This window comes from Phoenix dactylifera, chromosome 2, assembly GCF_051530095.1.
Source record: "Phoenix dactylifera cultivar Ajwa chromosome 2, Ajwa_hap1_PhDact_Kaust_v1.1, whole genome shotgun sequence".
Taxonomy (NCBI): domain Eukaryota; kingdom Viridiplantae; phylum Streptophyta; class Magnoliopsida; order Arecales; family Arecaceae; genus Phoenix; species Phoenix dactylifera.
Window position 1 is genome coordinate 28,668,893 of NC_143191.1, and position 11,724 is coordinate 28,680,616.

An 11,724-nucleotide genomic window follows, 5' to 3' on the forward strand; every position below is an offset into this window, starting at 1 on the left:
TATTTCAACATCATCATCAAAATTAACCTTCTTACTAGACGAGATGTCACTAGAGTCATCAAAAACAACATGTATAGATTCTTCTATAACTAAGGTTCTTTTATTAAAGACTCTATAGGCTTTACTAGTTGTAGAATAACCTAAGAATATTCCTCCATCAGATTTAGGGTCAAATTTCTCTAGATTATCTTTTCCATTATTATGCACAAAACACCTACATCCAAAAACATGAAAATAATTAACCTTTGGTTTTCTGTTTTTCCACAGTTCATAAGGTGTTTTCTTTATAATGGGTCTCAATAGAACTCTATTTAGTATGTGACAAGAGGTATTGATGGCTTCTCCCCAAAAGTACTTAGGGAGGTTACTTTCACATAACATAGTTCTAGCCATTTTCTCTAGTGTTCTATTCTTCCTTTCCACCACTCCATTTTGTTGTGGTGTCCTAGGTGCTGAGAAATTATGGGTTATCCCTTTCTTATTACAAAATTCATTAAATGACTGATTTTCGAATTCGGTACCATGGTCACTTCTAATGGCTATGACTGAAGACTCTCTAGCATTTGTTACTTCCTTATGGAACTTCTTAAATATAGAAAATGCTTGATCCTTATGCACTAGGAACATGACCCATGTGTACCTAGAGTAATCATCTGCTATAACTAGACCATATTTATTTCCACCTAGGCTTGTTGTTCTAGTTGGACCAAATAGGTCCATGTGTAATAATTCTAGAGGCCTAGAGGTAGAGACACATTTTATGGATTTAAAAGAGTTCCTAGATTGTTTGCCAAATTGACATGCTTCACATATTTTGTTCTTTTCAAATTTTAATTTTGGCAAACCTATCACGGAGTCTCTTTTAACTAGTTTACTTATTGTGTCCATGCTTGCATGACCTAACTTACGGTGCCATAACCAACTAGCATCATTATCTTTAGTTTCATTTACAACTAAACATTGGTTATGTTTTGCAAGATCTTCTAGGTCTACAACATATACATTTCCACGTCTAATCCCTTTAAAAACTAAACTATTATCATTAGGGTTTGTTATAATGCATAGTGATGGCTTAAACATAACATCATACCCTTTATCACATAATTGACTAATGCTTAATAAGTTATGCTTAAGACCATCAACATATCTAACATTATCAATAAAAGTAGAAGGGGTGATTTGAACTTTACCAATACCAATGATGTGACCTTGGTTGTTGTCTCCAAAAGTCACAGCACCTCCCTTCTTAGCTTCAAGGGTGAAAAATTGATCTTTGTCACCCGTCATGTGCCTTGAGCAGCCACTATCCAAGTACCAGCAGTTTTTGTTGACCTTGGCTGCAAGACACTCCTACACAAGCAAATCATGTCATCTTAGGTACCCAAGTTTTCTTGGGTCCTTCATGGTTAGTCAAGTTGGTTCCTTTTGGAACCCATACCCTTTTAATTTTTTTTTTTGTTTTATTTTTCCTAAAATTACACACATTTGCTTTATGACCTATAGTACCACAGCAAAAGCAAGTTATTTTCTTAGTTTTAGTTTCCCCAGCTTTAACAAAGAAGTTACTAAGAAGTTTTTGTTTATTTCTTGGTTTATACCCTAAACCCGCTTTATTAAATACGGCTCGTTGACTATTAAGTATCATGTTTAATTTTTCAGAACTATATGTAAATTTTTCAACTAAGGGTTTGTATTTGTTAAGTTCTTTAGTTAGAGTTTGATTTTCTGCTTTTAGGTCATTAAGTTCTTTTGTGAGATCCTTATTTAAGATTTGTTTATGATTTTTAAGTTCTGAAAGTTCCTTAGTTAGTTTTTCATTATCTTTAGTTAAGGTACTATTCTTTTGAGTTAAAAGTTGGTTGCTTGTCTTAAGTTCTATATTTTCTTTGATGATTAAATCCTTATCCTTAACTAATTTATCGTATTTATGTAGGTATGATTGATTAGCTATTTTTAGTTCTTTATTCTTAAGATTTATGGCCTTATATTCTACCATTAATTCATTAAATGCATCATAAAGTTCATCAAAAGAAAAATCAAGATGCGTATCGGAAGTTACCTCGTTTTCGTTGGCCATGAAGCAGAAATTGGCCTTCTCTTCTTGTTCATCATCTGATGAGGAGGATGATGAGTCGGAGTCGGATAGTGTAGTGACAAGAGCCTTCTTCTTCTTGTACTTACTCCCCTTCTTCAGTAAGGGGCACTCTGCTCTTATGTGACCCGGCTTCTTGCACTCGTAACACCCAATCCCCTCATTTTCCCTTTTCTTACCTTTGTCCTTGCGGTAGGAATTTGAGGGGCCTCTCCTTTGATGATACGCCTTCTTGTGGTTGATAAATTTCTTGAACTTGCGCACAAGAAGTGCCTCACCATCATCTTCCTCATCTTCTTCTTTTTCACTGCTGCTGCTGCAAGATAAGTCCTTGTTAGATGAAGTAGATTTTAGTGCTAATACCTTTTTCTTATGAGAGGACTCTTCCTCGTTGTGTTGCTTCATGGTTAGCTCGTGCGTCATCAAGGATCCAAGGAGCTCCTCGAGTGGTAATTTGTTCAAGTCATTGGCTTCTTGGATTGCCGTCACTTTAGCTTCCCAAGACCTTGGTAGACACCGAAGGATTTTCCTGACAAGCTCACTGTTAGTATAGTTCTTGCCAAGGCTTTTTAGGCCATTGACAATATCAGTAAACCTAGTGAACATGCATGTAATTATTTCATTAGAATCCATTTTAAATAGTTCATCTTTATGAACCAATATATTAATTTTGGATTCTTTAACTTGATTTGTGCCCTCATGGGTCACTTCAAGTCTATCCCAGATCTCTTTTGCAGAGTTGCAAGTAGAGACCCTATTAAATTCATTTCTATCTAAGGCACAATAAAGTACATTCATAGCTTTAGAATTAAGTTGTGCCTTCCTCATGTCATGTTCATCCCAATCCTTTTCTAGTTTGGGTACCTTGACACCCTCTACATATATGGATGGGATGTATGGGCCATTTACTACAATGGTCCACATCTCATAGTCTTGGGCTTGGATGAATATTCTCATCCTAGCCTTCCAGTATGAGTAGTCGGATCCATTAAAGAAAGGGGGTCTTTGGGTGGACTGACCCTCAATGTGGGAAGATCCAAATGGGGTTGTCATTTTGATCTTTTAACTCTTGGGTGGAAGAGTTTTAGGCTCTGATACCACTTGTTGCCCAGATAGACAACCCAAGAGGGGGGGGGGGGGTGAATTGGGTTTTAAAATAATTTGAATAATTAAAACGATGTGGTTGATTAATTAAAAACTATTGCAAGTTATTTAATTAATGCTAAGTGCTGTGAGTGATGTGAGGGGAAGAAGAAGAGAGACAATCCAACACAAACACAAGGTTTTATAGTGGTTCGGAGCTAACCCTTGCTCCTACGTCCACTCCCCAAGTCTCACTTGAGAATTCACTATAACCCCCTTGGATTACAGCCGGTTGTTTTCCAAGCTCACAACCAAACTTGTTGTTTTACGAGCTCACAACGAACTCGGTCGGTTTTCCCAGGCTCACCGACTAGAACCGCCCCGATTGTTTTCCCGGGATCACAATCAAACCCTTACACACGTTGGTTTTAACTCGGCTCACCAACCAACCACAATCCCCTTGATTCAATCCCCGATTGAACCAAGTAAATACAAGTTGTAGAAAGAAAACAGAAAATGAGCTTCTCAAAAAGCAGATGAAAACAATATGAACAATAAATGAAGTTAAGAAGCCTCAAACGCTTTTAGATTGGAGATGAGGAATGGCTTCTTAAACTTCTGGTCTCCTCTAGAAAGAGTAGTCGACTTGAATGCAGGAGAAGGAGGCTTTAATTGCTGGGAAGATGTAGTTGGAAGCAGTAAATGCAGATCTTCCTCTTTTTTGTTGAAGAGCACGTTGCAGAGCTTGAATGCTTGATTAGTTGGAGTGGAATGGTTGTTCTCTGCCTTGCTACAGTCCTCTGTGGCTATTTAAGCCAACTCCTACGGAAACTAGCCGTTAGAGTGCTTTTTCTGCCCGTTCTGAACACTCTGCGCAGCCTGACAATATGACCGTTGGTGGGTTGGAGTCGACTCGCGCGATCAGGAGTCGACTCGGCTGTAGCGGGAGTCGACTCAAGCTTTTCCGGAGTCGACTCGGCAACTGTTCCAAATTTGAATTAAAGTTGCCTTCACGACTGGGAGTCGACTCGTCTTGACCTGGAGTCGACTCGTCAACTTCTGGAGCTGACTTGGCAATTTTGGAGTCGGCTCATCCACTGAAGTCCGTGGATCCAATTTTGAATTTTGTCCACTCGAGTCGACTCGACTGTCCTGGGAGTCGACTCGAATCTCAGAGCCCGAACTCCCGATCCTCTGTCTTTTGGCTCGTCCAGTCTTGGAGTCGACTCGAACTTCCTTGGAGTCGACTCGGTTCTCAGTTTCCGAAAGATGGTCTTCTGCCTTTTGACGTGAAGCTGTCTTGGAGTCGACTCGAGCTGTCTGGGAGTCGACTCGAATCTCAGAGGCAGTAACTTGGTTTTCTGTCTGTCTTGGGGTCGCGGTGTCTTGGAGTCGACTCGCGTATTGCGGGAGTCGACTCGAATCTCAGAGTCCATAAAATGCTCTCTGACTTTTTCTTTGTGTACCGCTGAGAGTCGACTCTTGCTTTCTCTGGAGTCGACTTGCCACCTATCGGAGTCGACTCGCGTTCCACTGGAGTCGACTTGCCACCTATCGGAGTCGACTCGCGTTCCACTGGAGTCGACTCGAATCTCAGACCCGAAAACTGTTCTCTGACTTTTCTGCCTGTGACTGCTTGGAGTCGACTCTTACTTCCTTGGAGTCGACTCGGTGAACATCGGAGTCGACTCGCGCACTTCGGAAGTCGACTCGCTGACAGGTTTTGAGTTGAAGCTTTCTGTCCTTCTGTCTGTTCTCAGTCGGAGTCGACTCGTACTTATCTGGAGTCGACTCGAGCTCGTGCCAGTGAACTTGATACGCTTGGAGTCGACTCGTGATACTCGGGAGTCGACTCGAGTCTCAGACATTGGTTCAAATAGACTCCTTAACTTATCCAAAAATTATGAACCAAGTCTTGGGACACTAGACAGGATTTTCACTGAAATACTCAATTGAATTCATTAGTAATCAAAAGATATACTCAAATGCTTTGAGCTCATCAAAATCAAGTGGAGTTTTAATCAATCACTCCACATGGTCTCTGACACGGGGTGGCCGTCGAAGGGGGATGCGAACAAGACAGGGGCAGGGGCGGCGTGCGGCGTGTGCTGTCAGGGAACGTTGGAATGCCACGGCGGCCGCAGGCAGACCTGGATGTCTACCTGTTCGCCCTCTTCAACGAGGATCAGAAGCTGGAGCCCACCTCGGAGAGGAACCATGGTGGCATGTTCTCTTCTACCCGGAAAAACAAATCCAAAGCCATGCGGAACTGGCTCGGCCTGCTCCATGCTTGATACCAGGCAGGGAAGTCGCGAGCCCAAACAGGCTCGTGAGCTGCTCGGGCTTGGGCTCGGATTTAAATGAGCTTCATTTTAGGCTCGGGCTCGGGCTCGTTTGATTAACGGGCCGAGCTCGAGCCGAGCTTTTACCGGGCCGAGCCCGAGCCGAGTCCGAGCAGCTCGGCTCGTTAACAGGCCTAACCATATGCACTAACCCTCAAGGACCCAAGCAAGCTTGGGTACCCAAAATAAAAATATGAGGGTGTAGATGTAGGTGTGCCAAGCTACCCATGGAACAAATGAAACTTTCCTACAAATGGGTGCGTTGACACATAATTAAAGATAAGTCTCAATTTATTCATTAAATCTAGTATAAGATTTAACATTCTACATCGTGTACCGAAATTATCTTTTTATGAAATTACGATACTCTCTGCATCAAAGTTTTTAAATGCCTCATATGTTAAATCTTATCTCAACGATTTTTGCATGAAACTTTCTAGTGCTTGCATCATGATAAGAAAACAATGAATGGATATATATATATAACCTTCTTCTTCAAGTTTACAAAATCTAAATTTCCTCTCTAGTATAAACGTTTGATGCTGATTTCATGCCTTCATGTTAAAACTTCATTGAGCATAATCATTGTATCCTTGATTGAATGATTAATACCCTCTCCTAAAATGATCTCAAATTCCACTGATTAATTTTAACTCATCATGTTTAATCTGAGCATAAAAATCTATTAAAGCATGAATATTAATTTTCTTGAACTATCTCTCATAAGTCAAAAATATTTCTTATTTGTTCTAAAAGAAGATTGCTTGTCTTCCTGAAACAAGAGTATCTGTGTTGAAAGCTAAATCATAATCAGAATTTTGATAGAAACAACTACTTAAGATAATCTGATTAAAATTCAACTTGTATATTTTATTGATAATTATCTTATGCAAATAGAATCTAAGTTAAATTGATTCTGAAAACAAAAAAAAAATGATTTAACTTTAATGAATCTTTCTATTGCCTCACATGCTTGTCCTTGAACCATTTTACTTAATGAAGTTATCTCTTTAGTTCAAGTGACTTGTGCTTGCTTATATTTAGGCAATCTCTTGAGTAAAGTGACTCAAATTCAATTATTGTCATGTCTCATGTTGAGTCATCTAGTTAAGAAATATGTTGTATGAATATTTTTGTATCCTAGAGAACCTAATGAATTGCCTTCAAGAAAAGAAAAAGATTTTGCTAATGATACAGGATTTATGAGCAAGAAATTTCAACTTGAAGGACAGCTCGATGAAAGATACAATAAACATTCCCTTGGAAACAAAAAAAAAGGGAGATTTTCTTCAGTCAAGGGTGTAAAGAATCTAAAAGGTATTTGGCTTGAAGAATGCTAAATGCACTGGTAATCTAAACTCTTCTCTTGTGAGTTAGTTGAGCAAAATCAATAGTCTGAAATTATATGGTAGCATGATTAAACCTTTAATTGCTGATCATCTTGATATCATGCTTCATTCTCATGCTAGTGATAATTGTTTCATGGTGTGATTAAATTGAAGTTTACTTTTTCCTATATAATGCATAACCATGAAATACACAAGTTTATGCCTCAAATCTCTAATTCAAAATAACTTGTGATAAGCTATGAATCATTGGGCATAATGAAAATGCTGTTTGCATGATATACATTTATATGCAACATATTAGATTAATTCTTTATTCTGCTCTTTCATGTAAATTACTTGAGAATAACAAAAAGAGGAAGAGATAAAGAAAAGAAAATGAACAATTATTCAAGGGAAGTAAAATCTAAGTAAAGGCAAATACTCCAATCTTTAGGAAAAGCAAAACAAGCATAATATATTTGGCATATTTGTGAGACTAATATGAACATTCCTTTGGAAGAGATAAAATCCGTAATTAATTACAGAAAAAGTTTGAAGTGAACATTTTAACCCTTCTATATTGCTCATCATAGGGATGGTGTCAATGGAGAGGCTAGTGGTAGTACCCGACACTATTTGACCCAACTATTCGGTGTAGGGCATATTAGGGACGGCACAAGAGGGAGGCTAGTGGTAGTACCTCGTGCCCCTTCCAACTCCACCGGATAGGGAGCAAATAGAGTATAGAGCATAGAAAAGTAAAACCAAAAGAAATGAAGATTAGAATGTTCACTAAGTGGTTAAAGGAAGAAATTCAAAAATGAGGAAATGAATGACAAGATAAATGAAAGTATATAAAAAGCTTGTGAAAAGCCAAATGAAGTTTCGATCACTTGAAAACACACCTTAAGGATAAAATCAGTGTAGAATTATATATAAATAGGGAGAGTTTATTTGAAAAGAATAAATTTTGATCCTTGACATGCTTGCTCTTAATGTTTTAATACATGATGTTATGACTTAATGCATATTATGTTTTGCATGTGACATGATGTTATGAATTATGTGTTTTCAATATTCAAATAACAAAGATCTTTCCTAAATATAACTTGTAATGCTTCATGCCTATAAAATTTGATTGAAACATGTTATTACCAACAACAACATCATTTTGTTTTAGTGAATATATTTTGAAAAATAAAAAAAAGAATAATTTGAATTTGCAAATTAGGCAAAATGAATTGATTCTGATTTATCTTTTATCTTGCCTAACATTGGTACATAATATCCTGATACTTGTTAAATTGCTCCAATTTGTGCCAAAATTAAATGTTAATTACAAAGATTCTGAATGTGTTCTAATACTTTTGAAATATGTGTTTTCAATCTTAATAACTTAAGATGAGTTACAATGTAGAAGATGCATATCTCAAATTATAATCCTGAAAGCTTCCTTGAAATTTTTTATGAAATTCATAATCTGATTTTGTATAAAAGCTTAAACTTAATTTAAAAAATGCTTCTATCATTGCATTTTTGTAACTTTCATTATATGCTTCAATGATTGCATCATTTTGAGGAATAACTCAATATGATTCCTGGATGAAAACTACGGTCTAAGAAAAATAGAATTAATTTTGATGCCTTGATTGTTTGCTCCGATACGCATCTGAAACATATCATTTTCTATCTTATAAGTTTATTAAAATTAGTCTAAATGATGCGTTTTTCAATGATCTTGATTGCGAACAAATGTTTCTAAACATATGATGTTATTTTGATATTAAAAAGATTTATCGTGCTTCATATATACATTGCTGAAAAACTATGACTAAGAAATTAATATTTTGAATATACACTCCTGCATTATTAAATGCTTCTATCATTAAAAAGAAAAGCTATTCTTAAGAAGAGAGTTAATGATCCTAAAGCTTAAAATATTTCAACTCACTCCAATAATTCTTATAGGAAAGAAAATGTAATTACTTTTGAAAGAAATTTGAGCTTCAAAAGAATTATTTTCTGATTAATATTTTCATACATATTTTAAAAAAAATTAAGAAGAAATATAATTTATTCTTGAAAGATTAAAAAGAGTGATTGCTATAAATTTTGAAAAAAAAAATTCTGGATCACTCTACATTCTTGATATTAAAGAAGAAAAGAAAGTTTAAAAGAAAATGCATCTTTTGAGGGGGAGCTTTAAATACTCAATCTCTTTATTGAAAATTATCTTCAAACTCTAAACTCTCAAATGTGATAATTAATTAAGGGAGAGAAAGAAAATTTCAGAGGGAGAGATCATATAGAACTTAATCGTGTAAATTCACATCTAAAGATGAGAGAAAGAATACTAAATGTAAAGTGGTATTAAACTTTGTGCTTAATTAGATTGCTCTCATTTTGCTATATACTTAATATATTCAAAAAAAATTATTGGATTTTCATTCGTGCCTTCTTTGAATATTATTCTTGATACTTCTTGAAATATCTTGAAAAAGATTCCATCTATACTTGATTTGAAAACTATCTTTGAAATCTACATTTAGAGATCTCTTCTGGCTCACATCTTAAATGTCTCATTTTTAAAGCCAAACTTTTCATCCTTGATTTTGATGTGATCCAATCATAATTTTAAAACTATCTTAATTGGCTCTGATCTATACTCATTATCTTGCCCTGACAGTATTGTCTTGAGTCACATAATTTATATTCTTGCAATAATTTGGCATGCAATGAATGAAATATTGTCTTGTGCTTAAATATTTCATTATTTTGCAATTTTTTTTTGATATTGTCAAAAAAAAATATATATATCTGAGTATATGCTCATAGTGCTTTATGTTTTGAATTGAATATCAATCAGCTTAGATTGAAATATGTTGATTAATATTAAAGCTGATTAACTCTAAAGCATTATCATGAAGTATGTTCTTAAAGTATCTCCCAAACTTTGTATTTGTTTTGATTTATATTTGCTCTTTGTGGTAGTTTGTATTTCTTCTCTAAAATATAGTGCTTTTGGCATAGACAATGTTTCTCTTGAGTCATGATCTTTGTGATTGTCATAACAATACTATCCATTGCTATTCATTCTTTTTGATGATGACAAAAAGGGGGAGAAAGTATAAGAGAGAAACTAGAAGCAAATTCTATAAGAAAGATAATTCTATAAACAAAGACCGTATAAGGAAGAAAATATAAAAGGTATATATTGTATACTTACGGGGGAGACATGCATCATACACTTAAGGGGGAGACATTTAACAAAGAGAAAAATCTGAATCTGGCACATAATCATAGAGATTTTTCTTGCTTCGATACATGACTTGAAACTCTTGCTTTGACACAAACTTTTGAAAATTTTGTCTTAATGAAATACAAGAGTAAGGGGGAGCAAAGCTAAAACTCATTTGGCATCCATTTGGATAGGATAGGGGGAGCTCTTGGTTCATTTATACAAACTCTAAATAAGACTATTTTGAAACTCTTGAACCAAAAGTACTTTATGGATATTAAATCTAACTTTTCATATGAATGCCAATTTGCTTACACTCAATGTTTTGTAATCATCAAAAAGGGAGAGATTGAGGATGATAATGTTATTTTGATGATTAACACAACCATTGAGGCTATATCAAATTAGAAATGCAAATTAACTTGATACATCATTGATAAATGGCACACCCTCGATACACTCATGATACATTAGGATTATATGGTCAAAACCACTCTCAAGATTGATAAACGACATACAATTTGTAATAGAGAATGGTAGAAAGCTCAAGAATTTATTTTGACAAAGTTTCACGTTAAAAATTCCTAAAAGGGCAATTCGGTAATTTCTACTGTTAAGGGTATGAAACTTTATTGTGCCATGCATCATAATTTGCTTGGAATATCATATTGTTGTTTCAATGTGCATAACTAACCTTCAAAGTGCAGAAAAATATGGTTAGAGTCGACCCCAATTAGTTTGGAGTCGATCCCGATACGTTTGGCACGTCTTTGGAACACTTGGCACAAAGTAGGAGTTGACCCTAGAAGAGGTGGAGTCGATCCCGGCACATCAAGAAACATTCTGGCACATTCTAGCACTTATGGCACGGATGAACAGTACTTGGGTCGACCCAAGTGAAAGTTGAGTCAACCCCATCCTCAAGCCTCAAGAAAACAAGTCTCTGGAATCCCTGAGAGGGTCGACCCTAACTGAACTTGGGTCGACCCAAGGTTGGGTCGACCCAACCTTGAGTCGACCCAAAAAGAGTTGAGTCGACCCAAGTGAAGGAAGGCTGAAATACAAGGTTCTGGATTTTCTGAGAGGGCCGACCCAAGAAAAGCTTGAGCTGACCCAAGTCTGATGAACAGTGGTTTGGGTCGACCCAAGAAAAATTTGGGTCGACCCAAGCACGGGCAGAAGCATAACGGCTAGTTGTGCAGAAGTGCTTTTTGGGCTATAAACGGCTAGTTTCTTCAATCCAACGGTCAGGAAGGACTATTTGGAGGTTGGAGAAGTATTTAAGAGGGAGTATTCATCAGAGAAAGTAAGCTTTGGAAAATACATCAAGTGCATTCAAGAGAAAACCCTAGCAAGGCAAGCTTCATTCAATTGCTTCATTCAAAGAGCCAAAAGAAAGTAGTTGAGCAGATTCCAAGAGACATTAAGAGCTCCACCAACCCTTGAAGAGTGAAGCAATCTTGACAAAGAAGAGAAGAGCCTTATTAAAGGGATAACTATATTCTAGACTCTTCTTTGTTGCTCATAATTGTTTTATTTGCTCATTTAGGAGCTTTCATTCTTTACTTATCTATTCTTGTTGTAAGGTTTGTTGGTAAGCCCGTAAAACCAACGGTGTAGGTTGTTGGTAAGCCCGTAAAA